Source organism: Ambystoma mexicanum, chromosome 5q, assembly GCF_040938575.1.
Source record: "Ambystoma mexicanum isolate Mex_15411 chromosome 5q, UKY_AmexF1_1, whole genome shotgun sequence".
NCBI classification, from domain to species: domain Eukaryota; kingdom Metazoa; phylum Chordata; class Amphibia; order Caudata; family Ambystomatidae; genus Ambystoma; species Ambystoma mexicanum.
Genome location: NC_090933.1, coordinates 1,356,768,996 through 1,356,794,216, shown reverse-complemented (window position 1 = coordinate 1,356,794,216; position 25,221 = coordinate 1,356,768,996). Strand labels below are relative to the sequence as shown.

Here is a 25,221-nt window from a genome sequence, read left to right as displayed (position 1 = left end):
AAGAGAGCAGCTGCTGCCGAGCTTCCAGCTAGAGAGCAGTTGATACCGAGCTACCAGCTAGAGTAGGTGCTGCCAAGCTTCCAGCTAGAGAGCAGCTTCGGCCGAGCTTCCAGCTAGAGAGCAGCCGTTGCCGAACTTCCAGCTAGCGAGGAGCTGCTGCCAAGCCTCCAGTTAGAGAGCAGCTGCTGCCGAGCTTCCAGCTAGAGCAGCTGCTGCCGAGCTTGCAGCTAGAGAGCAGCGGTGCTGCCAAGGTTCCACCTAGAGAGGAGCTGCTGCCAAGCTCCCAGGTAGAAAGCAGTTGCTGTTGCTGCCAAGATTCCATCTGGAGAGCATCTGTGGTGCCGAGCTTCCAGCTAGAGAGGTGCTGCTGCCGAGCATCCAGCTAGAGGGCAGCTGTGCTGCCAAGCTTCCAGCTAGAGAGCAACTGCTGCTGAGTTTCCAGCTAGAGACCAGCTGCTGCCGAGCTTCCAGCTAGAGAGCAGCTGCTGCCAAGCGTCCAGCTAGTGATCAGCTGCTGCCAAGCGTCCAGCTAGAGAGCAGCTGCTAGTGAGCTTCCAGCAAGAGAGCAGGTGTGCTCCTGAACTTCTAGCTAGAGAGTAGCTGCTGCCAAGTATTACAGCTAGAGAGCAGCTGCTGCCGAGCTTCCAGCTAGAGAGCAGCTGTGCTGCTGAGCTTCCAGCTAGAGAGGACTTGCTGCCAAGCTTCCAGCTAGAGGAGCTGCTGCCGAGCTTCCAGCTAGAGAGCTGCTGCTGCCGAGCTTGCAGCTAGAGAGCAGCTGTGCTGCCGAACTTCCAGCTAGTGAGCAGCTGCTGCCGAGCTTCCAGCTAGAGAGGAACTGCTGCCAAGGTTGCAGCTAGAGAGCAGTTGCTGCCGAGCTTCCAGCTGGAGGAGCTACTGCCGAGCTTCCAGCTCGAGAGCAGCTGCTGTCAAGCCTCCAGCTAGAGAGCAGCTAATGCTGTGCTTCCAGCAAGAGAGGAGCTGCTGCCAAGCTTCTAGCTAGAGAGACGGTGCTGCCAAGCTTCCAGCTAGAGAGAAGTTGCTGCCGAGCTTCCAGCTAGAGGAGCTGCTGCATAGCTTCCAGCTAGAGAGCAGCTGTGCTGCCGAGCTTCCAGCTAGAGAGCAGCTGCTGCTGCTGAGCTTCCAGCAAGAGAGCAGCTGCTGCCGAGCTTCCAGCTAGAGAGCAGTTGATGCCGAGCTGCCAGCTAGAGTAGCTGCTGCCAACCTTCCAGCTGGAGAGCATCTTCGGCCGAGCTTCCAGCTAGAGAGCAGCCGTTGCCGAACTTCCAGCAAGAGAGCAGCTGCTGCCAAGCTTCCAGCTAGAGAGCAGCTTCGGCCGAGCTTCCAGCTAGAGAGCAGCCGTTGCCGAACTTCCAGCTAGCGAGGAGCTGCTGCCAAGCCTCCAGTTAGAGAGCAGCTGCTGCTGAGCTTCCAGCTAGAGCAGCTGTGCTGCCAAGATTCCAGCTAGAGAGGAGCTGCTGCCAAGCTTCCAGGTAGAGAGCAGTTGCTGTTACTGCCAAGATTCCATCTGGGGAGCATCTGTGGTGCTGAGCTTCCAGCTAGAGAGGAGGTGCTGCCAAGCCTCCAGTTAGAGAGCAGCTGCTGCTGAAAATCCAGCTAGACAGCAGCTGTGCTGCCAAGCTTCCAGCTACAGAGCAGCTGTGCTGCTGAGCTTCCAGCTAGAGAGCAGCTGCTACCGAGCTTGCAGCTAGAGAGCACCTGTGCTGCCGAGTGTCCAGCTAGAGAGCAGCTGCGGCCGAGCTTCCAGCTAGAGAGGAGCTGCTGCCGAGCTTCCAGCTAGAGAGCACCTGTGCTGCCGAGCTTCCAGCTAGAGAGGAGCTGCTGCCGAGCATCCAGCTAGAGGGCAGCTGTGCTGCCAAGCTTCCAGCTAGAGAGCAACTGCTGCTGAGTTTCCAGCTAGAGACCAGCTGCTGCCGAGCTTCCAGCTAGAGAGCAGCTGCTGCCAAGCGTCCAGCTAGAGATCAACTGCTGCCAAGCGTCCAGCTAAAGAGCAGCTGCTAGTGAGCTTCCAGCTAGAGAGCAGGTGTGCTCCCGAGCTTCTAGCTAGGGAGTAGCTGCTGCCAAGTATTACAGCTAGAGAGCAGCTGCTGCCGAGCTTCCAGCTAGAGAGCAGCTGTGCTGCTGAGCTTTCAGCTAGAGAGGAGTTGCTGCCAAGCTTTCAGCTAGAGGAGCTGCTGCCGAGCTTCCAGCTAGAGAGCAGCTGCTGCCGAGCTTGCAGCTAGAGAGCAGCTGTGCTGCTAGAGAGCAGCTGTGCTGCCGAGCTTCCAGCTAGAGAGCAGCTGCTGCCGAGCTTCCAGCTACAGAGGAACTACTGCCAAGGTTGCAGCTAGAGAGCAGTTGCTGCCGAGCTTCCAGCTGGAGGAGCTACTGCCGAGCTTCCAGCTCGAGAGCAGCTGCTGCCAAGTTTCAAGGTAGAGAGCAGCTGTTGCCGCGCATCCAGCTAAAGAGGAGCAGCTGCCAAGCCTCCAGTTAGAGAGCAGCTGCTGCAGAGCATACAGCTAGAGAGCAGCTGTGCTGCTGAGCTCCCAGCTAGAGAGGAGATGCTACCAAGCCTCCAGCTAGAGAGCAGCTACTGCTGAGCTTCCAGCCAGAGAGGAGCTGCTCCCAAGCTTCCAGCTAGAGGGACGTTGCTGCCAAGCTTCCAGCTAGAGGGAAGTTGCTGCCGAGCTTTCAGCTAGAGGAGCAGCTGCATAGCTTCCAGCTAGAGAGCAGCTGCTGCCGAGCTTAAAGCTAGAGAGCAGCTGTTGCTGAGCTTCCAGCTAGAGAGGAGCTGCTGTCAAGCTTCCAGTTAGAGAGTGGCCGCTGCCGAGCATCCAGCTAGAGAGCAGCTGTGCTGCTGAGCTTCCAGCTAGAGAGCAGCTGCTGCTGAGCTTCCAGCAAGAGAGCAGCTGCTGCCGAGCTTCCAGCTAGAGAGCAGCTGCTGCCAAGCGTCCAGCTAGAGATCAGCTGCTGCCAAGCGTCCAGCTAGAAAGCAGCTGCTAGTGAACTTACAGCTAGAGAGCAGGTGTGCTCCCGAGCTTCCAGCTAGAGAGTAGCTGCTGCCGAGCTTCCAGCTAGAGAGCAGCTGTGCTGCTGAGCTTCCAGCTAGAGAGGAGTTGCTGCCAAACATCCAGCTAGAGGAGCTGCTGCCGAGCTTCCAGCTAGAGAGCAGCTGCTCCCGAGCTTGCAGCTAGAGAGCAGCTGTGCTGCCGAGCTTCCAGCTAGAGAGCAGCTGCTGCGGAGCTTCCAGCTAGAGAGGAGCTGCTGCCAAGCTTGCAGCTAGAGAGCAGTTGCTGCCGAGCTTCCAGCTGGAGGAGCTACTGCCGAGCTTCCAGCTCGAGAGCAGCTGCTGCCGAGTTTCAAGGTAGAGAGCAGCTGTTGCCACGCTTCCAGCTAAAGAGGAGCAGCTGCCAAGCCTCCAGTTTGAGAGCAGCTGCTGCAGAGCATGCAGCTAGAGAGCAGCTGTGCTGCTGAGCTCCCAGCTTGAGAGGAGCTGCTGCCAAGCCTCCAGCTAGAGAGCAGCTACTGCTGTGCTTCCAGCAAGCGAGGAGCTGCTGCCAAGCTTCCAGCTAGAGAGACGGTGCTGCCAAGCTTCCAGCTAGAGAGAAGTTGCTGCCGAGCTTCCAGCTAGAGAAGCTGCTGCATAGCTTCCAGCTAGAGAGCAGCTGCTGCAGAGCTTCCAGCTAGAGAGCAGCTGTTGCCGAGCTTCCAGCTAGAGAGGAGCTGCTGTCAAGCCTCCAGTTATAGAGTGGCTGCTGCTGAGCATCCAGCTAGAGAGCAGTTGATGCCGAGCTGCCAGCTAGAGTAGGTGCTGTCAAGCTTCCAGCTAGAGAGCAGCCGTTGCCGAACTTCCAGCTAGCGAGGAGCTGCTGCCAAGCCTCCAGTTAGAGAGCAGCTGCTGTTGAGCTTCCAGCTAGAGCAGCTGCTGCCGAGCTTGCAGCTAGAGAGCAGCTGTGCTGCCAAGGTTCCACCTAGAGAGCAGCTGCTGCCAAGCTCCCAGGTAGAAAGCAGTTGCTGTTGCTGCCAAGATTCCATCTGGAGAGCATCTGTGGTGCCGAGCTTCCAGCTAGAGAGGAGCTGCTGCCAAGCCTCCAGTTAGAGAGCAGCTGCTGCTGAAAATCCAGCTAGAGAGCAGCTGTGCTGCCAAGCTTCCAGCTACAGAGCAGCTGTGCTGCCGAGCTTCCAGCTAGAGAGCAGCTGCTGCCGAGCTTGCAGCTAGAGAACACCTGTGCTGCAGAGTGTCCAGCTAGAGAGCAGCTGCGGCCAAGCTTCCAGTTAGAGAGTGGCTGCTGCCGAGCTTCCAGCTAGAGAGCACCTGTGCTGCCGAGCTTCCAGCTAGAGAGGAGCTGCTGCCGAGCATCCAGCTAGAGGGCAGCTGTGCTGCCAAGCTTCCAGCTAGAGAGCAACTGCTGCTGAGTTTCCAGCTAGAGACCAGCTGCTGCCGAGCTTCCAGCTAGAGAGCAGCTGCTGCCAAGCGTCCAGCTAGAGATCAGCTGCTGCCAAGCGTCCAGCTAGAGAGCAGCTGCTAGTGAGCTTCCAGCAAGAGAGCAGGTGTGCTCCCGAGCTTCTAGCTAGAGAGTAGCTGCTGCCAAGTATTACAGCTAGAGAGCAGCTGCTGCCGAGCTTCCAGCTAGAGAGCAGCTGTGCTGCTGAGCTTCCAGCTAGAGAGGAGTTGCTGCCAAGCTTCCAGCTAGAGGAGCTGCTGCCGAGCTTCCAGCTAGAGAGCTGCTGCTGCCGAGCTTGCAGCTAGAGAGCAGCTGTGCTGATAGAGAGCAGCTGTGCTGTCGAACTTCCAGCTAGAGAGCAGCTGCTGCCGAGCTCCAGCTAGAGAGGAACTGCTGCCAAGGTTGCAGCTAGAGAGCAGTTGCTGCCGAGCTTCCAGCTGGAGGAGCTACTGCCGAGCTTCCAGCTCGAGAGCAGCTGCTGCCAAGCCTCCAGCTAGAGAGCAGCTAATGCTGTGCTTCCAGCAAGAGAGGAGCTGCTGCCAAGCTTCCAGCTAGAGAGACGGTGCTGCCAAGCTTCCAGCTAGAGAGAAGTTGCTGCCGAGCTTCCAGCTAGAGGAGCTGCTGCATAGCTTCCAGCTAGAGAGGAGCTGTGCTGCCGAGCTTCCAGCTAGAGAGCAGCTGCTGCTGCTGAGCTTCCAGCAAGAGAGCAGCTGCTGCCGGGCTTCCAGCTAGAGAGCAGTTGATGCCGAGCTGCTAGCTAGAGTAGCTGCTGACAAGCTTCCAGCTAGAAAGCAGCTTCGGCCGAGCTTCCAGCTAGAGAGCAGCCGTTGCCGAACTTCCAGCTAGCGAGGAGCTGCTGCCAAGCCTCCAGTTAGAGAGCAGCTGCTGCCGAGCTTCCAGCTAGAGCAGCTGCTGCCGAGCTTGCAGCTAGAGAGCAGCTGTGCTGCCAAGATTCCAGCTAGAGAGGAGCTGCTGCCAAGCTTCCAGGTAGAGAGCAGTTGCTGTTGCTGCCAAGATTCCATCTGGGGAGCATCTGTGGTGCTGAGCTTCCAGCTAGAGAGGAGCTGCTGCCAAGCCTCCAGTTAGAGAGCAGCTGCTGCTGAAAATCCAGCTAGAGAGCAGCTGTGCTGCCAAGCTTCCAGCTACAGAGCAGCTGTGCTGCCGAGCTTCCAGCTAGAGAGCAGCTGCTGCCGAGCTTGCAGCTAGAGAGCAGCTGTGCTGCCGAGTGTCCAGCTAGAGAGCAGCTGCGGCCGAGCTTCCAGCTAGAGAGGAGCTGCTGCCGAGCTTCCAGCTAGAGAGCACCTGTGCTGCCGAGCTTCCAGCTAGAGAGGAGCTGCTGCCGAGCATCCAGCTAGAGGGCAGCTGTGCTGCCAAGCTTCCAGCTAGAGAGCAACTTCTGCTGAGTTTCCAGCTAGAGACCACCTGCTGCCGAGCTTCCAGCTAGAGAGCAGCTGCTGCCAAGCGTCCAGCTAGAGATCAACTGCTGCCAAGCGTCCAGCTAGAGAGCAGCTGCTAGTGAGCTTCCAGCTAGAGAGCAGGTGTGCTACCGAGCTTCTAGCTAGGGAGTAGCTGCTGCCAAGCATCCAGCTAGAGAGCAGCTGCTGCCGAGCTTGCAGCTAGAGAGCAGCTGTGCTGCTAGAGAGCAGCTGTGCTGCCGAGCTTCCAGCTAGAGAGCAGCTGCTGCCGAGCTTCCAGCTACAGAGGAACTACTGCCAAGGTTGCAGCTAGAGAGCAGTTGCTGCCGAGCTTCCAGCTGGAGGAGCTACTACGGAGCTTCCAGCTCGAGAGCAGCTGCTGCCGAGTTTCAAGGTAGAGAGCAGTTGTTGCCGCGCATCCAGCTAAAGAGGAGCAGCTGCCAAGCCTCCAGTTAGAGAGCAGCTGCTGCAGAGCATACAGCTAGAGAGCAGCTGTGCTGCTGAGCTCCCAGCTAGAGAGGAGATACTACCAAGCCTCCAGCTAGAGAGCAGCTACTGCTGAGCTTCCAGCCAGAGAGGAGCTGCTGCCAAGCTTCCAGCTAGAGGGACGTTGCTGCCAAGCTTCCAGCTAGAGAGAAGTTGCTGCCGAGCTTTCAGCTAGAGGAGCAGCTGCATAGCTTCCAGCTAGAGAGCAGCTGCTGCCGAGCTTCCAGCTAGAGAGCAGCTGTTGCCGAGCTTCCAGCCAGAGAGGAGCTGCTGTCAAGCTTCCAGTTAGAGAGTGGCTGCTGCCGAGCATCCAGCTAGAGAGCAGCTGTGCTGCTGAGCTTCCAGCTAGAGAGCAGCTGCTGCTGAGCTTCCAGCAAGAGAGCAGCTGCTGCCGAGCTTCCAGCTAGAGAGCAGCTGCTGCCAAGCGTCCAGCTAGAGATCAGCTGCTGCCAAGCGTCCAGCTAGAAAGCAGCTGCTAGTGAACTTCCAGCTAGAGAGCAGGTGTGCTCCCGAGCTTCCAGCTAGAGAGTAGCTGCTGCCAAGAATTACAGCTAGAGAGCAGCTGCTGCCGAGCTTCCAGCTAGAGAGCAGCTGTGCTGCTGAGCTTCCAGCTAGAGAGGAGTTGCTGCCAAACATCCAGCTAGAGGAGCTGCTGCCGAGCTTCCAGCTAGAGAGCAGCTGCTGCCGAGCTTGCAGCTAGAGAGCAGTTGTGCTGCCGAGCTTCAAGCTAGAGAGCAGCTGCTGCGGAGCTTCCAGCTAGAGAGGAGCTGCTGCCAAGCTTGCAGCTAGAGAGCAGTTGCTGCCGAGCTTCCAGCTGGAGGAGCTACTGCCTAGCTTCCAGCTCGAGAGCAGCTGCTGCAGAGTTTCAAGGTAGAGAGCAGCTGTTGCCACGCTTCCAGCTAAAGGGGAGCAGCTGCCAAGCCTCCAGTTAGAGAGCAGCTGCTGCAGAGCATGCAGCTAGAGAGCAGCTGTGCTGCTGAGCTCCCAGCTAGAGAGGAGCTGCTGCCAAGCCTCCAGCTAGAGAGCAGCTACTGCTCTGCTTCCAGCAAGCGAGGAGCTGCTGCCAAGCTTTCAGCTAGAGAGACGGTGCTGCCAAGCTTCCAGCTAGAGAGAAGTTGCTGCCGAGCTTCCAGCTAGACGAGCTGCTGCATAGCTTCCAGCTAGAGAGCAGCTGCTGCCGAGCTTCCAGCTAGAGAGCAGCTGCTGCCGAGCTTCCAGCTAGAGAGCAGCTGTTGCCGAGCTTCCAGCTAGAGAGAAGTACTTGCCGAGCTTCCAGCTAGACGAGCTGCTGCATAGCTTCCAGCTAGAGAGCAGCTGCTGCCGAGCTTCCAGCTAGAGAGCAGCTGCTGCTGAGCATCCAGCTAGAGAGCAGCTGTGCTGCCAAGCTTCCAGCTAGAGAGCAGCTGCTGCTGCTGAGCTTCCAGCAAGAGAGCAGCTGCTGCCGAGCTTCCAGGAAGAGAGCAGTTGATGCCGAGCTGCCAGCTAGAATAGCTGCTGCCAAGCTTCCAGCTAGAGAGCAGCTTCGGCCGAGCTTCCAGCTAGAGAGCAGCCGTTGCCGAACCTCCAGCTAGCGAGGAGCTGCTGCCAAGCCTCCAGTTAGAGAGCAGCTGCTGCCGAGCTTCCAGCTAGAGCAGCTGCTGCCGAGCTTGCAGCTAGAGAGCAGCTGTGCTGCCAAGGTTCCACCTAGAGAGGAGCTGCTGCCAAGCTTCCAGCTACAGAGCAGCTGTGCTGCCGAGCTTCCAGCTAGAGAGCAGCTGCTGCCGAGCTTGCAGCTAGAGAACACCTGTGCTGCCGAGTGTCCAGCTAGAGAGCAGCTGCGGCCGAGCTTCCAGCTAGAGAGGAGCTGCTGCAGAGCTTCCAGCTAGAGAGCACCTGTGCTGCCGAGCTTCCAGCTAGAGAGGAGCTGCTGCCGAGCATCCAGCTGGAGGCTGTGCTGCCAAGCTTCCAGCTAGAGAGCAACTGCTGCTGAGTTTCCAGCTAGAGACCAGCTGCTGTCGAGCTTCCAGCTAGAGAGCTGCTGCTGCCAAGCGTCCAGCTAGAGATCAGCTGCTGCCAAGCGTCCAGCTAGAGAGCAGCTGCTAGTGAGCTTCCAGCTAGAGAGCAGGTGTGCTCCCGAGCTTCTAGCTATAGAGTAGCTGCTGCCAAGTATTACAGCTAGAGAGCAGCTGCTGCCGAGCTTCCAGCTAGAGAGCAGCTGTGCTGCTGAGCTTCCAGCTAGAGAGGAGTTGCTGCCAAGCTTCCAGCTAGAGGAGCTGCTGCCGAGCTTCCAGCTAGAGAGCTGCTGCTGCCGAGCTTCCAGCTAGAGAGCACCTGTGCTGCCGAGCTTCCAGCTAGAGAGGAGCTGCTGCCGAGCATCCAGCTAGAGGGCAGCTGTGCTGCCAAGCTTCCAGCTAGAGAGCAACTGCTGCTGAGTTTCCAGCTAGAGACCAGCTGCTGCCGAGCTTCCAGCTAGAGAGCAGCTGCTGCCAAGCGTCCAGCTAGAGATCAGCTGCTGCCAAGCGTCCAGCTAGAGAGCAGCTGCTAGTGAGCTTCCAGCAAGAGAGCAGGTGTGCTCCCGAGCTTCTAGCTAGAGAGTAGCTGCTGCCAAGTATTACAGCTAGAGAGCAGCTGCTGCCGAGCTTCCAGCTAGAGAGCAGCTGTGCTGCTGAGCTTCCAGCTAGAGAGGAGTTGCTGCCAAGCTTCCAGCTAGAGGAGCTGCTGCCGAGCTTCCAGCTAGAGAGCTGCTGCTGCCGAGCTTGCAGCTAGAGAGCAGCTGTGCTGATAGAGAGCAGCTGTGCTGTCGAACTTCCAGCTAGAGAGCAGCTGCTGCCGAGCTCCAGCTAGAGAGGAACTGCTGCCAAGGTTGCAGCTAGAGAGCAGTTGCTGCCGAGCTTCCAGCTGGAGGAGCTACTGCCGAGCTTCCAGCTCGAGAGCAGCTGCTGCCAAGCCTCCAGCTAGAGAGCAGCTAATGCTGTGCTTCCAGCAAGAGAGGAGCTGCTGCCAAGCTTCCAGCTAGAGAGACGGTGCTGCCAAGCTTCCAGCTAGAGAGAAGTTGCTGCCGAGCTTCCAGCTAGAGGAGCTGCTGCATAGCTTCCAGCTAGAGAGGAGCTGTGCTGCCGAGCTTCCAGCTAGAGAGCAGCTGCTGCTGCTGAGCTTCCAGCAAGAGAGCAGCTGCTGCTGGGCTTCCAGCTAGAGAGCAGTTGATGCCGAGCTGCTAGCTAGAGTAGCTGCTGACAAGCTTCCAGCTAGAAAGCAGCTTCGGCCGAGCTTCCAGCTAGAGAGCAGCCGTTGCCGAACTTCCAGCTAGCGAGGAGCTGCTGCCAAGCCTCCAGTTAGAGAGCAGCTGCTGCCGAGCTTCCAGCTAGAGCAGCTGCTGCCGAGCTTGCAGCTAGAGAGCAGCTGTGCTGCCAAGATTCCAGCTAGAGAGGAGCTGCTGCCAAGCTTCCAGGTAGAGAGCAGTTGCTGTTGCTGCCAAGATTCCATCTGGGGAGCATCTGTGGTGCTGAGCTTCCAGCTAGAGAGGAGCTGCTGCCAAGCCTCCAGTTAGAGAGCAGCTGCTGCTGAAAATCCAGCTAGAGAGCAGCTGTGCTGCCAAGCTTCCAGCTACAGAGCAGCTGCTGCCGAGCTTCCAGCTAGAGAGCAGCTGCTGCCGAGCTTGCAGCTAGAGAGCACCTGTGCTGCCGAGTGTCCAGCTAGAGAGCAGCTGCGGCCGAGCTTCCAGCTAGAGAGGAGCTGCTGCCGAGCTTCCAGCTAGAGAGCACCTGTGCTGCCGAGCTTCCAGCTAGAGAGGAGCTGCTGCCGAGCATCCAGCTAGAGGGCAGCTGTGCTGCCAAGCTTCCAGCTAGAGAGCAACTTCTGCTGAGTTTCCAGCTAGAGACCACCTGCTGCCGAGCTTCCAGCTAGAGAGCAGCTGCTGCCAAGCGTCCAGCTAGAGATCAACTGCTGCCAAGCGTCCAGCTAGAGAGCAGCTGCTAGTGAGCTTCCAGCTAGAGAGCAGGTGTGCTACCGAGCTTCTAGCTAGGGAGTAGCTGCTGCCAAGCATCCAGCTAGAGAGCAGCTGCTGCCGAGCTTGCAGCTAGAGAGCAGCTGTGCTGCTAGAGAGCAGCTGTGCTGCCGAGCTTCCAGCTAGAGAGCAGCTGCTGCCGAGCTTCCAGCTACAGAGGAACTACTGCCAAGGTTGCAGCTAGAGAGCAGTTGCTGCCGAGCTTCCAGCTGGAGGAGCTACTACCGAGCTTCCAGCTCGAGAGCAGCTGCTGCCGAGTTTCAAGGTAGAGAGCAGCTGTTGCCGCGCATCCAGCTAAAGAGGAGCAGCTGCCAAGCCTCCAGTTAGAGAGCAGCTGCTGCAGAGCATACAGCTAGAGAGCAGCTGTGCTGCTGAGCTCCCAGCTAGAGAGGAGATGCTACCAAGCCTCCAGCTAGAGAGCAGCTACTGCTGAGCTTCCAGCCAGAGAGGAGCTGCTGCCAAGCTTCCAGCTAGAGGGACGTTGCTGCCAAGCTTCCAGCTAGAGAGAAGTTGCTGCCGAGCTTTCAGCTAGAGGAGCAGCTGCATAGCTTCCAGCTAGAGAGCAGCTGCTGCCGAGCTTCCAGCTAGAGAGCAGCTGTTGCCGAGCTTCCAGCCAGAGAGGAGCTGCTGTCAAGCTTCCAGTTAGAGAGTGGCTGCTGCCGAGCATCCAGCTAGAGAGCAGCTGTGCTGCTGAGCTTCCAGCTAGAGAGCAGCTGCTGCTGAGCTTCCAGCAAGAGAGCAGCTGCTGCCGAGCTTCCAGCTAGAGAGCAGCTGCTGCCAAGCGTCCAGCTAGAGATCAGCTGCTGCCAAGCGTCCAGCTAGAAAGCAGCTGCTAGTGAACTTCCAGCTAGAGAGCAGGTGTGCTCCCGAGCTTCCAGCTAGAGAGTAGCTGCTGCCAAGAATTACAGCTAGAGAGCAGCTGCTGCCGAGCTTCCAGCTAGAGAGCAGCTGTGCTGCTGAGCTTCCAGCTAGAGAGGAGTTGCTGCCAAACATCCAGCTAGAGGAGCTGCTGCCGAGCTTCCAGCTAGAGAGCAGCTGCTGCCGAGCTTGCAGCTAGAGAGCAGTTGTGCTGCCGAGCTTCCAGCTAGAGAGCAGCTGCTGCGGAGCTTCCAGCTAGAGAGGAGCTGCTGCCAAGCTTGCAGCTAGAGAGCAGTTGCTGCCGAGCTTCCAGCTGGAGGAGCTACTGCCTAGCTTCCAGCTCGAGAGCAGCTGCTGCAGAGTTTCAAGGTAGAGAGCAGCTGTTGCCACGCTTCCAGCTAAAGGGGAGCAGCTGCCAAGCCTCCAGTTAGAGAGCAGCTGCTGCAGAGCATGCAGCTAGAGAGCAGCTGTGCTGCTGAGCTCCCAGCTAGAGAGGAGCTGCTGCCAAGCCTCCAGCTAGAGAGCAGCTACTGCTCTGCTTCCAGCAAGCGAGGAGCTGCTGCCAAGCTTTCAGCTAGAGAGACGGTGCTGCCAAGCTTCCAGCTAGAGAGAAGTTGCTGCCGAGCTTCCAGCTAGACGAGCTGCTGCATAGCTTCCAGCTAGAGAGCAGCTGCTGCCGAGCTTCCAGCTAGAGAGCAGCTGCTGCCGAGCTTCCAGCTAGAGAGCAGCTGTTGCCGAGCTTCCAGCTAGAGAGAAGTACTTGCCGAGCTTCCAGCTAGACGAGCTGCTGCATAGCTTCCAGCTAGAGAGCAGCTGCTGCCGAGCTTCCAGCTAGAGAGCAGCTGCTGCTGAGCATCCAGCTAGAGAGCAGCTGTGCTGCCAAGCTTCCAGCTAGAGAGCAGCTGCTGCTGCTGAGCTTCCAGCAAGAGAGCAGCTGCTGCCGAGCTTCCAGGAAGAGAGCAGTTGATGCCGAGCTGCCAGCTAGAATAGCTGCTGCCAAGCTTCCAGCTAGAGAGCAGCTTCGGCCGAGCTTCCAGCTAGAGAGCAGCCGTTGCCGAACCTCCAGCTAGCGAGGAGCTGCTGCCAAGCCTCCAGTTAGAGAGCAGCTGCTGCCGAGCTTCCAGCTAGAGCAGCTGCTGCCGAGCTTGCAGCTAGAGAGCAGCTGTGCTGCCAAGGTTCCACCTAGAGAGGAGCTGCTGCCAAGCTTCCAGCTACAGAGCAGCTGTGCTGCCGAGATTCCAGCTAGAGAGCAGCTGCTGCCGAGCTTGCAGCTAGAGAACACCTGTGCTGCCGAGTGTCCAGCTAGAGAGCAGCTGCGGCCGAGCTTCCAGCTAGAGAGGAGCTGCTGCAGAGCTTCCAGCTAGAGAGCACCTGTGCTGCCGAGCTTCCAGCTAGAGAGGAGCTGCTGCCGAGCATCCAGCTGGAGGGCAGCTGTGCTGCCAAGCTTCCAGCTAGAGAGCAACTGCTGCTGAGTTTCCAGCTAGAGACCAGCTGCTGTCGAGCTTCCAGCTAGAGAGCTGCTGCTGCCAAGCGTCCAGCTAGAGATCAGCTGCTGCCAAGCGTCCAGCTAGAGAGCAGCTGCTAGTGAGCTTCCAGCTAGAGAGCAGGTGTGCTCCCGAGCTTCTAGCTATAGAGTAGCTGCTGCCAAGTATTACAGCTAGAGAGCAGCTGCTGCCGAGCTTCCAGCTAGAGAGCAGCTGTGCTGCTGAGCTTCCAGCTAGAGAGGAGTTGCTGCCAAGCTTCCAGCTAGAGGAGCTGCTGCCGAGCTTCCAGCTAGAGAGCTGCTGCTGCCGAGCTTGCAGATAGAGAGCAGCTCTGCTGCCGAACTTCCAGCTAGAGAGCAGCTGCTGCGAGCTTCCAGCTAGAGAGGAAATGCTGCCAAGGTTGCAGCTAGAGAGCAGTTGCTGCCGAGCTTCCAGCTGGAGGAGCTACTGCCGAGCTTCCAGCTCGAGAGCAGCTGCTGCCAAGCCTCCAGCTAGAGAGCAGCTACTGCTGTGCTTCCAGCAAGAGAGGAGCTGCTGCCAAGCTTCCAGCTAGAGAGACGGTGCTGCCAAGCTTCCAGCTAGAGAGACGGTGCTGCCAAGCTTCCAGCTAGAGAGAAGTTGCTGCCGAGCTTCCAGCTAGAGGAGCTGCTGCATAGCTTCCAGCTAGAGAGCAGCTGCTGCCGAGCTTCCAGCTAGAGAGCAGCTGTTGCCGAGCTTCCAGCTAGAGAGGAGCTGCTGTCAAGCTTCCAGTTATAGAGTGGCTGCTGCTGAGCATCCAGCTAGAGAGCAGCTGTGCTGCCGAGCTTCCAGCTAGAGCAGCTGCTGCTGAGCTTCCAGCAAGAGAGCAGCTGCTGCCAAGCTTCCAGCTAGAGAGCAGTTGATGCCGAGCTGCCAGCTAGAGTAGCTGCTGCCAAGCTTCCAGCTAGAGAGCAGCTTCGGCCGAGCTTCCAGCTAGAGAGCAGCTGTTGCCGAACTTCCAGCTAGCGAGGAACTGCTGCCAAGCCCCCAGTTAGAGAGCAGCTGCTGCAGAGCTTCTAGCTAGAGCAGCTGCTGCCGAGCTTGCAGCTAGAGAGCAGCTGTGCTGCCAAGATTCCACCTAGAGAGGAGCTGCTGCCAAGCTTCCAGGTAGAAAGCAGTTTCTGTTGCTGCCAAGATTCCATCTGGAGAGCATCTGTGGTGCCAAGCTTCCAGCTAGAGAGGAGCTGCTACCAAGCCTCCAGTTAGAGAGCAGCTGCTGCTGAAAATCCAGCTAGAGAGCAGCTGTGCTGCCAAGCTTCCAGCTACAGAGCAGCTGTGCTGCCGAGCTTCCAGCAACAGAGCAGCTGCTGCCAAGTATTACAGCTAGAGAGCAGCTGCTGCCGAGCTTCCAGCTAGAGAGCAGCTGTGCTGCTGAGCGTCCAGCTAGAGAGGAGTTGCTGCCAAGCTCCCAGCTAGAGGAGCTGCTGCCGAGCTTGCAGCTAGAGAACACCTGTGCTGCCGAGTGTCCAGCTAGAGAGCAGCTGCGGCCGAGCTTCCAGCTAGAGAGGAGCTGCTGCAGAGCTTCCAGCTAGAGAGCACCTGTGCTGCCGAGCTTCCAGCTAGAGAGGAGCTGCTGCCGAGCATCCAGCTGGAGGGAAGCTGTGCTGCCAAGCTTCCAGCTAGAGAGCAACTGCTGCTGAGTTTCCAGCTAGAGAACAGCTGCTGCCGAGCTTCCAGCTAGAGAGCAGCTGCTGCCAAGCGTCCAGCTAGAGAGCAGCTGCTAGTGAGCTTCCAGCTAGAGAGCAGGTGTGCTCCCGAGCTTCTAGCTAGAGAGTAGCTGCTGCCAAGTATTACAGCTAGAGAGCAGATGCTGCCGAGCTTCCAGCTAGAGAGCAACTGTGCTGCTGAGCTTCCAGCTAGAGAGGAGTTGCTGCCAAGCTTCCAGCTAGAGGAGCTGCTGCCGAGCTTCCAGCTAGAGAGCTGCTGCTGCCGAGCTTGCAGATAGAGAGCAGCTGTGCTGCCGAACTTCCAGCTAGAGAGCAGCTGCTGCCGAGCTTCCAGCTAGAGAGGAAATGCTGCCAAGGTTGCAGCTAGAGAGCAGTTGCTGCCGATCTTCCAGCTGGAGGAGCTACTGCCGAGCTTCCAGCTCGAGAGCAGCTGCTGCCAAGCCTCCAGCTAGAGAGCAGCTACTGCTGTGCTTCCAGCAAGAGAGGAGCTGCTGCCAAGCTTCCAGCTAGAGAGACGGTGCTGCCAAGCTTCCAGCTAGAGAGACGGTGCTGCCAAGCTTCCAGCTAGAGAGAAGTTGCTGCCGAGCTTCCAGCTAGAGGAGCTGCTGCATAGCTTCCAGCTAGAGAGCAGCTGCTGCCGAGCTCCCAGCTAGAGAGCAGCTGTTGCCGAGCTTCCATCTAGAGAGGAGCTGCTGTCAAGCTTCCAGCAAGAGAGGAGCTGCTGCCAAGCTTCCAGCTAGAGAGACGGTGCTGCCGAGCTTCCAGCTAGAGAGAAGTTGCTGCCGAGCTTCCAGCTAGAGGAGCTGCTGCATAGCTTCCAGCTAGAGAGGAGCTGTGCTGCCGAGCTTCCAGCTAGAGAGCAGCTGCTGCTGCTGAGCTTCCAGCAAGAGAGCAGCTGCTGCCGGGCTTCCAGCTAGAGAGCAGTTGATGCTGAGCTGCTAGCTAGAGTAGCTGCTGACAAGCTTCCAGCTAGAAAGCAGCTTCGGCCGAGCTTCCAGCTAGAGAGCAGCCGTTGCCGAACTTCCAGCTAGCGAGGAGCTGCTGCCAAGCCTCCAGTTAGAGAGCAGCTGCTGCCGAGCTTCCAGCTAGAGCAGCTGCTGCCGAGCTTGCAGCTAGAGAGCAGCTGTGCTGCCAAGATTCCAGCTAGAGAGGAGCTGCTGCCAAGCTTCCAGGTAGAGAGCAGTTGCTGTTGCTGCCAAGATTCCATCTGGGGAGCATCTGTGGTGCTGAGCTTCCAGCTAGAGAGGAGCTGCTGCCAAGCCTCCAGTTAGAGAGCAGCTGCTGCTGAAAATCCAGCTAGAGAGCACCTGTGCTGCCGAGCTTCCAGCTAGAGAGCAGCTGCTGCCGAGCTTGCAGCTAGAGAGCACCTGTGCTGCCGAGTGTCCAGCTAGAGAGCAGCTGCGGCCGAGCTTCCAGCTAGAGAGGAGCTGCTGCCGAGCTTCCAGCTAGAGAGCACCTGTGCTGCCGAGCTTCCAGCTAGAGAGGAGCTGCTGCCGAGCATCCAGCTAGAGGGCAGCTGTGCTGCCAAGCTTCCAGCTAGAGAGCAACTTCTGCTGAGTTTCCAGCTAGAGACCACCTGCTGCCGAGCTTCCAGCTAGAGAGCAGCTGCTGCCAAGCGTCCAGCTAGAGATCAACTGCTGCCAAGCGTCCAGCTAGAGAGCAGCTGCTAGTGAGCTTCCAGCTAGAGAGCAGGTGTGCTACCGAGCTTCTAGCTAGGGAGTAGCTGCTGCCAAGCATCCAGCTAGAGAGCAGCTGCTGCCGAGCTTGCAGCTAGAGAGCAGCTGTGCTGCTAGAGAGCAGCTGTGCTGCCGAGCTTCCAGCTAGAGAGCAGCTGCTGCCGAGCTTCCAGCTACAGAGGAACTACTGCCAAGGTTGCATCTAGAGAGCAGTTGCTGCCGAGCTTCCAGCTGGAGGAGCTACTACCGAGCTTCCAGCTCGAGAGCAGCTGCTGCCGAGTTTCAAGGTAGAGAGCAGCTGTTGCCGCGCATCCAGCTAAAGAGGAGCAGCTGCCAAGCCTCCAGTTAGAGAGCAGCTGCTGCAGAGCATACAGCTAGAGAGCAGCTGTGCTGCTGAGCTCCCAGCTAGAGAGGAGATGCTACCAAGCCTCCAGCTAGAGAGCAGCTACTGCTGAGCTTCCAGCCAGAGAGGAGCTGCTGCCAAGCTTCCAGCTAGAGGGACGTTGCTGCCAAGCTTCCAGCTAGAGAGAAGTTGCTGCCGAGCTTTCAGCTAGAGGAGCAGCTGCATAGCTTCCAGCTAGAGAGCAGCTGCTGCCGAGCTTCCAGCTAGAGAGCAGCTGTTGCCGAGCTTCCAGCCAGAGAGGAGCTGCTGTCAAGCTTCCAGTTAGAGAGTGGCTGCTGCCGAGCATCCAGCTAGAGAGCAGCTGTGCTGCTGAGCTTCCAGCTAGAGAGCAGCTGCTGCTGAGCTTCCAGCAAGAGAGCAGCTGCTGCCGAGCTTCCAGCTAGAGAGCAGCTGCTGCCAAGCGTCCAGCTAGAGATCAGCTGCTGCCAAGCGTCCAGCTAGAAAGCAGCTGCTAGTGAACTTCCAGCTAGAGAGCAGGTGTGCTCCCGAGCTTCCAGCTAGAGAGTAGCTGCTGCCAAGAATTACAGCTAGAGAGCAGCTGCTGCCGAGCTTCCAGCTAGAGAGCAGCTGTGCTGCTGAGCTTCCAGCTAGAGAGGAGTTGCTGCCAAACATCCAGCTAGAGGAGCTGCTGCCGAGCTTCCAGCTAGAGAGCAGCTGCTGCCGAGCTTGCAGCTAGAGAGCAGTTGTGCTGCCGAGCTTCCAGCTAGAGAGCAGCTGCTGCGGAGCTTCCAGCTAGAGAGGAGCTGCTGCCAAGCTTGCAGCTAGAGAGCAGTTGCTGCCGAGCTTCCAGCTGGAGGAGCTACTGCCTAGCTTCCAGCTCGAGAGCAGCTGCTGCAGAGTTTCAAGGTAGAGAGCAGCTGTTGCCACGCTTCCAGCTAAAGGGGAGCAGCTGCCAAGCCTCCAGTTAGAGAGCAGCTGCTGCAGAGCATGCAGCTAGAGAGCAGCTGTGCTGCTGAGCTCCCAGCTAGAGAGGAGCTGCTGCCAAGCCTCCAGCTAGAGAGCAGCTACTGCTCTGCTTCCAGCAAGCGAGGAGCTGCTGCCAAGCTTTCAGCTAGAGAGACGGTGCTGCCAAGCTTCCAGCTAGAGAGAAGTTGCTGCCGAGCTTCCAGCTAGACGAGCTGCTGCATAGCTTCCAGCTAGAGAGCAGCTGCTGCCGAGCTTCCAGCTAGAGAGCAGCTGCTGCCGAGCTTCCAGCTAGAGAGCAGCTGTTGCCGAGCTTCCAGCTAGAGAGAAGTACTTGCCGAGCTTCCAGCTAGACGAGCTGCTGCATAGCTTCCAGCTAGAGAGCAGCTGCTGCCGAGCTTCCAGCTAGAGAGCAGCTGCTGCTGAGCATCCAGCTAGAGAGCAGCTGTGCTGCCAAGCTTCCAGCTAGAGAGCAGCTGCTGCTGCTGAGCTTCCAGCAAGAGAGCAGCTGCTGCTGAGCTTCCAGGAAGAGAGCAGTTGATGCCGAGCTGCCAGCTAGAATAGCTGCTGCCAAGCTTCCAGCTAGAGAGCAGCTTCGGCCGAGCTTCCAGCTAGAGAGCAGCCGTTGCCGAACCTCCAGCTAGCGAGGAGCTGCTGCCAAGCCTCCAGTTAGAGAGCAGCTGCTGCCGAGCTTCCAGCTAGAGCAGCTGCTGCCGAGCTTGCAGCTAGAGAGCAGCTGTGCTGCCAAGGTTCCACCTAGAGAGGAGCTGCTGCCAAGCTTCCAGCTACAGAGCAGCTGTGCTGCCGAGCTTCCAGCTAGAGAGCAGCTGCTGCCGAGCTTGCAGCTAGAGAACACCTGTGCTGCCGAGTGTCCAGCTAGAGAGCAGCTGCGGCCGAGCTTCCAGCTAGAGAGGAGCTGCTGCAGAGCTTCCAGCTAGAGAGCACCTGTGCTGCCGAGCTTCCAGCTAGAGAGGAGCTGCTGCCGAGCATCCAGCTGGAGGGCAGCTGTGCTGCCAAGCTTCCAGCTAGAGAGCAACTGCTGCTGAGTTTCCAGCTAGAGACCAGCTGCTGTCGAGCTTCCAGCTAGAGAGCTGCTGCTGCCAAGCGTCCAGCTAGAGATCAGCTGCTGCCAAGCGTCCAGCTAGAGAGCAGCTGCTAGTGAGCTTCCAGCTAGAGAGCAGGTGTGCTCCCGAGCTTCTAGCTATAGAGTAGCTGCTGCCAAGTATTACAGCTAGAGAGCAGCTGCTGCCGAGCTTCCAGCTAGAGAGCAGCTGTGCTGCTGAGCTTCCAGCTAGAGAGGAGTTGCTGCCAAGCTTCCAGCTAGAGGAGCTGCTGCCGAGCTTCCAGCTAGAGAGCTGCTGCTGCCGAGCTTGCAGATAGAGAGCAGCTCTGCTGCCGAACTTCCAGCTAGAGAGCAGCTGCTGCGAGCTTCCAGCTAGAGAGGAAATGCTGCCAAGGTTGCAGCTAGAGAGCAGTTGCTGCCGAGCTTCCAGCTGGAGGAGCTACTGCCGAGCTTCCAGCTCGAGAGCAGCTGCTGCCAAGCCTCCAGCTAGAGAGCAGCTACTGCTGTGCTTCCAGCAAGAGAGGAGCTGCTGCCAAGCTTCCAGCTAGAGAGACGGTGCTGCCAAGCTTCCAGCTAGAGAGACGGTGCTGCCAAGCTTCCAGCTAGAGAGAAGTTGCTGCCGAGCTTCCAGCTAGAGGAGCTGCTGCATAGCTTCCAGCTAGAGAGCAGCTGCTGCCGAGCTTCCAGCTAGAGAGCAGCTGTTGCCGAGCTTCCAGCTAGAGAGGAGCTGCTGTCAAGCTTCCAGTTATAGAGTGGCTGCTGCTGAGCATCCAGCTAGAGAGCAGCTGTGCTGCCGAGCTTCCAGCTAGAGCAGCTGCTGCTGAGCTTCCAGCAAGAGAGCAGCTGCTGCCAAGCTTCCAGCTAGAGAGCAGTTGATGCCGAGCTGCCAGCTAGAGTAGCTGCTGCCAAGCTTCCAGCTAGAGAGCAGCTTCGGCCGAGCTTCCAGCTAGAGAGCAGCTGTTGCCGAACTTCCAGCTAGCGAGGAACTGCTGCCAAGCCCCCAGTTAGAGAGCAGCTGCTGCAGAGCTTCTAGCTAGAGCAGCTGCTGCCGAGCTTGCAGCTAGAGAGCAGCTGTGCTGCCAAGATTCCACCTAGAGAGGAGCTGCTGCCAAGCTTCCAGGTAGAAAGCAGTTTCTGTTGCTGCCAAGATTCCATCTGGAGAGCATCTGTGGTGCCAAGCTTCCAGCTAGAGAGGAGCTGCTACCAAGCCTCCAGTTAGAGAGCAGCTGCTGCTGAAAATCCAGCTAGAGAGCAGCTGTGCTGCCAAGCTTCCAGCTACAGAGCAGCTGTGCTGCCGAGCTTCCAGCAACAGAGCAGCTGCTGCCAAGTATTACAGCTAGAGAGCAGCTGCTGCCGAGCTTCCAGCTAGAGAGCAGCTGTGCTGCTGAGCGTCCAGCTAGAGAGGAGTTGCTGCCAAGCTCCCAGCTAGAGGAGCTGCTGCCGAGCTTGCAGCTAGAGAACACCTGTGCTGCCGAGTGTCCAGCTAGAGAGCAGCTGCGGCCGAGCTTCCAGCTAGAGAGGAGCTGCTGCAGAGCTTCCAGCTAGAGAGCACCTGTGCTGCCGAGCTTCCAGCTAGAGAGGAGCTGCTGCCGAGCATCCAGCTGGAGGGAAGCTGTGCTGCCAAGCTTCCAGCTAGAGAGCAACTGCTGCTGAGTTTCCAGCTAGAGAACAGCTGCTGCCGAGCTTCCAGCTAGAGAGCAGCTGCTGCCAAGCGTCCAGCTAGAGAGCAGCTGCTAGTGAGCTTCCAGCTAGAGAGCAGGTGTGCTCCCGAGCTTCTAGCTAGAGAGTAGCTGCTGCCAAGTATTACAGCTAGAGAGCAGATGCTGCCGAGCTTCCAGCTAGAGAGCAACTGTGCTGCTGAGCTTCCAGCTAGAGAGGAGTTGCTGCCAAGCTTCCAGCTAGAGGAGCTGCTGCCGAGCTTCCAGCTAGAGAGCTGCTGCTGCCGAGCTTGCAGATAGAGAGCAGCTGTGCTGCCGAACTTCCAGCTAGAGAGCAGCTGCTGCCGAGCTTCCAGCTAGAGAGGAAATGCTGCCAAGGTTGCAGCTAGAGAGCAGTTGCTGCCGATCTTCCAGCTGGAGGAGCTACTGCCGAGCTTCCAGCTCGAGAGCAGCTGCTGCCAAGCCTCCAGCTAGAGAGCAGCTACTGCTGTGCTTCCAGCAAGAGAGGAGCTGCTGCCAAGCTTCCAGCTAGAGAGACGGTGCTGCCAAGCTTCCAGCTAGAGAGACGGTGCTGCCAAGCTTCCAGCTAGAGAGAAGTTGCTGCCGAGCTTCCAGCTAGAGGAGCTGCTGCATAGCTTCCAGCTAGAGAGCAGCTGCTGCCGAGCTCCCAGCTAGAGAGCAGCTGTTGCCGAGCTTCCATCTAGAGAGGAGCTGCTGTCAAGCTTCCAGCAAGAGAGGAGCTGCTGCCAAGCTTCCAGCTAGAGAGACGGTGCTGCCGAGCTTCCAGCTAGAGAGAAGTTGCTGCCGAGCTTCCAGCTAGAGGAGCTGCTGCATAGCTTCCAGCTAGAGAGAAGCTGTGCTGCCGAGCTTCCAGCTAGAGAGCAGCTGCTGCTGCTGAGCTTCCAGCAAGAGAGCAGCTGCTGCCGGGCTTCCAGCTAGAGAGCAGTTGATGCCGAGCTGCTAGCTAGAGTAGCTGCTGACAAGCTTCCAGCTAGAGAGCAGCTTCGGCCGAGCTTCCAGCTAGAGAGCAGCCGTTGCCGAACTTCCAGCTAGCGAGGAGCTGCTGCCAAGCCTCCAGTTAGAGAGCAGCTGCTGCCGAGCTTCCAGCTAGAGCAGCTGCTGCCGAGCTTGCAGCTAGAGAGCAGCTGTGCTGCCAAGATTCCAGCTAGAGAGGAGCTGCTGCCAAGCTTCCAGGTAGAGAGCAGTTGCTGTTGCTGCCAAGATTCCATCTGGGGAGCATCTGTGGTGCTGAGCTTCCAGCTAGAGAGGAGCTGCTGCCAAGCCTCCAGTTAGAGAGCAGCTGCTGCTGAAAATCCAGCTAGAGAGCAGCTGTGCTGCCAAGCTTCCAGCTACAGAGCAGCTGTGCTGCCGAGCTTCCAGCTAGAGAGCAGCTGCTGCCGAGCTTGCAGCTAGAGAGCACCTGTGCTGCCGAGTGTCCAGCTAGAGAGCAGCTGCGGCCGAGCTTCCAGCTAGAGAGGAGCTGCTGCCGAGCTTCCAGCTAGAGAGCACCTGTGCTGCCGAGCTTCCAGCTAGAGAGGAGCTGCTGCCGAGCATCCAGCTAGAGGGCAGCTGTGCTGCCAAGCTTCCAGCTAGAGAGCAACTTCTGCTGAGTTTCCAGCTAGAGACCAGCTGCTGCCGAGCTTCCAGCTAGAGAGCAGCTGCTGCCAAGCGTCCAGCTAGAGATCAACTGCTGCCAAGCGTCCAGCTAGAGAGCAGCTGCTAGTGAGCTTCCAGCTAGAGAGCAGGTGTGCTCCCGAGCTTCTAGCTAGGGAGTAGCTGCTGCCAAGCATCCAGCTAGAGAGCAGCTGCTGCCGAGCTTGCAGCTAGAGAGCAGCTGTGCTGCTAGAGAGCAGCTGTGCTGCCGAGCTTCCAGCTAGAGAGCAGCTGCTGCCGAGCTTCCAGCTACAGAGGAACTACTGCCAAGGTTGCAGCTAGAGAGCAGTTGCTGCCGAGCTTCCAGCTGGAGGAGCTACTGCCGAGCTTCCAGCTCGAGAGCAGCTGCTGCCGAGTTTCAAGGTAGAGAGCAGCTGTTGCCGCGCATCCAGCTAAAGAGGAGCAGCTGCCAAGCCTCCAGTTAGAGAGCAGCTGCTGAAGAGCATACAGCTACAGAGCAGCTGTGCTGCTGAGCTCCCAGCTAGAGAGGAGATGCTACCAAGCCTCCAGCTAGAGAGCAGCTACTGCTGAGCTTCCAGCCAGAGAGGAGCTGCTGCCAAGCTTCCAGCTAGAGGGACGTTGCTGCCAAGCTTCCAGCTAGAGAGAAGTTGCTGCCGAGCTTTCAGCTAGAGGAGCAGCTGCATAGCTTCCAGCTAGAGAGCAGCTGCTGCCGAGCTTCCAGCTAGAGAGCAGCTGTTGCCGAGCTTCCAGCTAGAGAGGAGCTGCTGTCAAGCTTCCAGTTAGAGAGTGGCTGCTGCCGAGCATCCAGCTAGAGAGCAGCTGTGCTGCTGAGCTTCCAGCTAGAGAGCAGCTGCTGCTGAGCTTCCATCAAGAGAGCAGCTGCTGCCGAGCTTCCAGCTAGAGAGCAGCTGCTGCCAAGCGTCCAGCTAGAGATCAGCTGCTGCCAAGCGTCCAGCTAGAAAGCAGCTGCTAGTGAACTTCCAGCTAGAGAGCAGGTGTGCTCCCGAGCTTCCAGCTAGAGAGTAGCTGCTGCCAAGAATTACAGCTAGAGAGCAGCTGCTGCCGAGCTTCCAGCTAGAGAGCAGCTGTGCTGCTGAGCTTCCAGCTAGAGAGGAGTTGCTGCCAAACATCCAGCTAGAGGAGCTGCTGCCGAGCTTCCAGCTAGAGAGCAGCTGCTGCCGAGCTTGCAGCTAGAGAGCAGCTGTGCTGCCGAGCTTCCAGCTAGAGAGCAGCTGCTGCGGAGCTTCCAGCTAGAGAGGAGCTGCTGCCAAGCTTGCAGCTAGAGAGCAGTTGCTGCCGAGCTTCCAGCTGGAGGAGCTATTGCCGAGCTTCCAGCTCGAGAGCAGCTGCTGCAGAGTTTCAAGGTAGAGAGCAGCTGTTGCCACGCTTCCAGCTAAAGAGGAGTAGCTGCCAAGCCTCCAGTTAGAGAGCAGCTGCTGCAGAGCATGCAGCTAGAGAGCAGCTGTGCTGCTGAGCTCCCAGCTAGAGAGGAGCTGCTGCCAAGCCTCCAGCTAGAGAGCAGCTACTGCTCTGCTTCCAGCAAGCGAGGAGCTGCTGCCAAGCTTTCAGCTAGAGAGACGGTGCTGCCAAGCTTCCAGCTAGAGAGAAGTTGCTGCCGAGCTTCCAGCTAGACGAGCTGCTGCATAGCTTCCAGCTAGAGAGCAGCTGCTGCCGAGCTTCCAGCTAGAGAGCAGCTGCTGCCGAGCTTCCAGCTAGAGAGCAGCTGTTGCCGAGCTTCCATCTAGAGAGGAGCTGCTGTCAAGCTTCCAGTTATAGAGTGGCTGCTGCTGAGCATCCAGCTAGAGAGCAGCTGTGCTGCCAAGCTTCCAGCTAGAGAGCAGCTGCTGCTGCTGAGCTTCCAGCAAGAGAGCAGCTGCTGCCAAACATCCAGCTAGAGGAGCTGCTGCCGAGCTTCCAGCTAGAGAGCAGCTGCTGCCGAGCTTGCAGCTAGAGAGCAGCTGTGCTGCCGAGCTTCCAGCTAGAGAGCAGCTACTGCGGAGCTTCCAGCTAGAGAGGAGCTGCTGCCAAGCTTGCAGCTAGAGAGCAGCTGCTGCCGAGTTTCAAGGTAGAGAGCAGCTGTTGCCACGCTTCCAGCTAAAGAGGAGCAGCTGCCAAGCCTCCAGTTTGAGAGCAGCTGCTGCAGAGCATGCAGCTAGAGAGCAGCTGTGCTGCTGAGCTCCCAGCTAGAGAGGAGCTGCTGCCAAGCTTCCAGCTAGAGAGACGGTGCTGCCAAGCTTCCAGCTAGAGAGAAGTTGCTGCCGAGCTTCCAGCTAGAGAAGCTGCTGCATAGCTTCCAGCTAGAGAGCAGCTGCTGCAGAGCTTCCAGCTAGAGAGCAGCTGTTGCCGAGCTTCCAGCTAGAGAGGAGCTGCTGTCAAGCCTCCAGTTATAGAGTGGCTGCTGCTGAGCATCCAGCTAGAGAGCAGCTGCTGCTGCCGAGCGTCCAGCTAGAGAGCAGCTGCTGCTGCTGAGCTTCCAGCAAGAGAGCAGCTGCTGCCGAGCTTCCAGCTAGAGAGCAGTTGATGCCGAGCTGCCAGCTAGAGTAGGTGCTGTCAAGCTTCCAGCTAGAGAGCAGCCGTTGCCGAACTTCCAGCTAGCGAGGAGCTGCTGCCAAGCCTCCAGTTAGAGAGCAGCTGCTGTCGAGCTTCCAGCTAGAGAAGCTGCTGCCGAGCTTGAAGCTAGAGAGCAGCTGTGCTGCCAAGGTTCCACCTAGAGAGCAGCTGCTGCCAAGCTCCCAGGTAGAAAGCAGTTGCTGTTGCTGCCAAGATTCCATCTGGAGTGCATCTGTGGTGCCGAGCTTCCAGCTAGAGAGGAGCTGCTGCCAAGCCTCTAGTTAGAGAGCAGCTGCTGCTGAAAATCCAGCTAGAGAGCAGCTGTGCTGCCAAGCTTCCAGCTACAGAGCAGCTGTGCTGCCGAGCTTCCAGCTAGAGAGCAGCTGCTGCCGAGCTTGCAGCTAGAGAACACCTGTGCTGCAGAGTGTCCAGCTAGAGAGCAGCTGCGGCCGAGCTTCCAGTTAGAGAGTGGCTGCTGCCGAGCTTCCAGCTAGAGAGCACCTGTGCTGCCGAGCTTCCAGCTAGAGAGGAGCTGCTGCCGAGCATCCAGCTAGAGGGCAGCTGTGCTGCCAAGCTTCCAGCTAGAGAGCAACTGCTGCTGAGTTTCCAGCTAGAGACCAGCTGCTGCCGAGCTTCCAGCTAGAGAGCAGCTGCTGCCAAGCGTCCAGCTAGAGATCAGCTGCTGCCAAGCGTCCAGCTAGAGAGCAGCTGCTAGTGAGCTTCCAGCAAGAGAGCAGGTGTGCTCCCGAGCTTCTAGCTAGAGAGTAGCTGCTGCCAAGTATTACAGCTAGAGAGCAGCTGCTGCCGAGCTTCCAGCTAGAGAGCAGCTGTGCTGCTGAGCTTCCAGCTAGAGAGGAGTTGCTGCCAAGCTTCCAGCTAGAGGAGCTGCTGCCGAGCTTCCAGCTAGAGAGCTGCTGCTGCCGAGCTTGCAGCTAGAGAGCAGCTGTGCTGATAGAGAGCAGCTGTGCTGTCGAACTTCCAGCTAGAGAGCAGCTGCTGCCG

The 25,221-nt window shown here is 58.3% G+C and overlaps 1 protein-coding gene across 1 annotated transcript in view; it reads right to left on the bottom strand.

The window, feature by feature from the left end:
• LOC138498424 (uncharacterized) overlaps positions 1 to 25,221 on the bottom strand; it is a 298,003-nt gene that overhangs the window by 45,918 nt on the left and 226,864 nt on the right. The window lies entirely within an intron of this gene.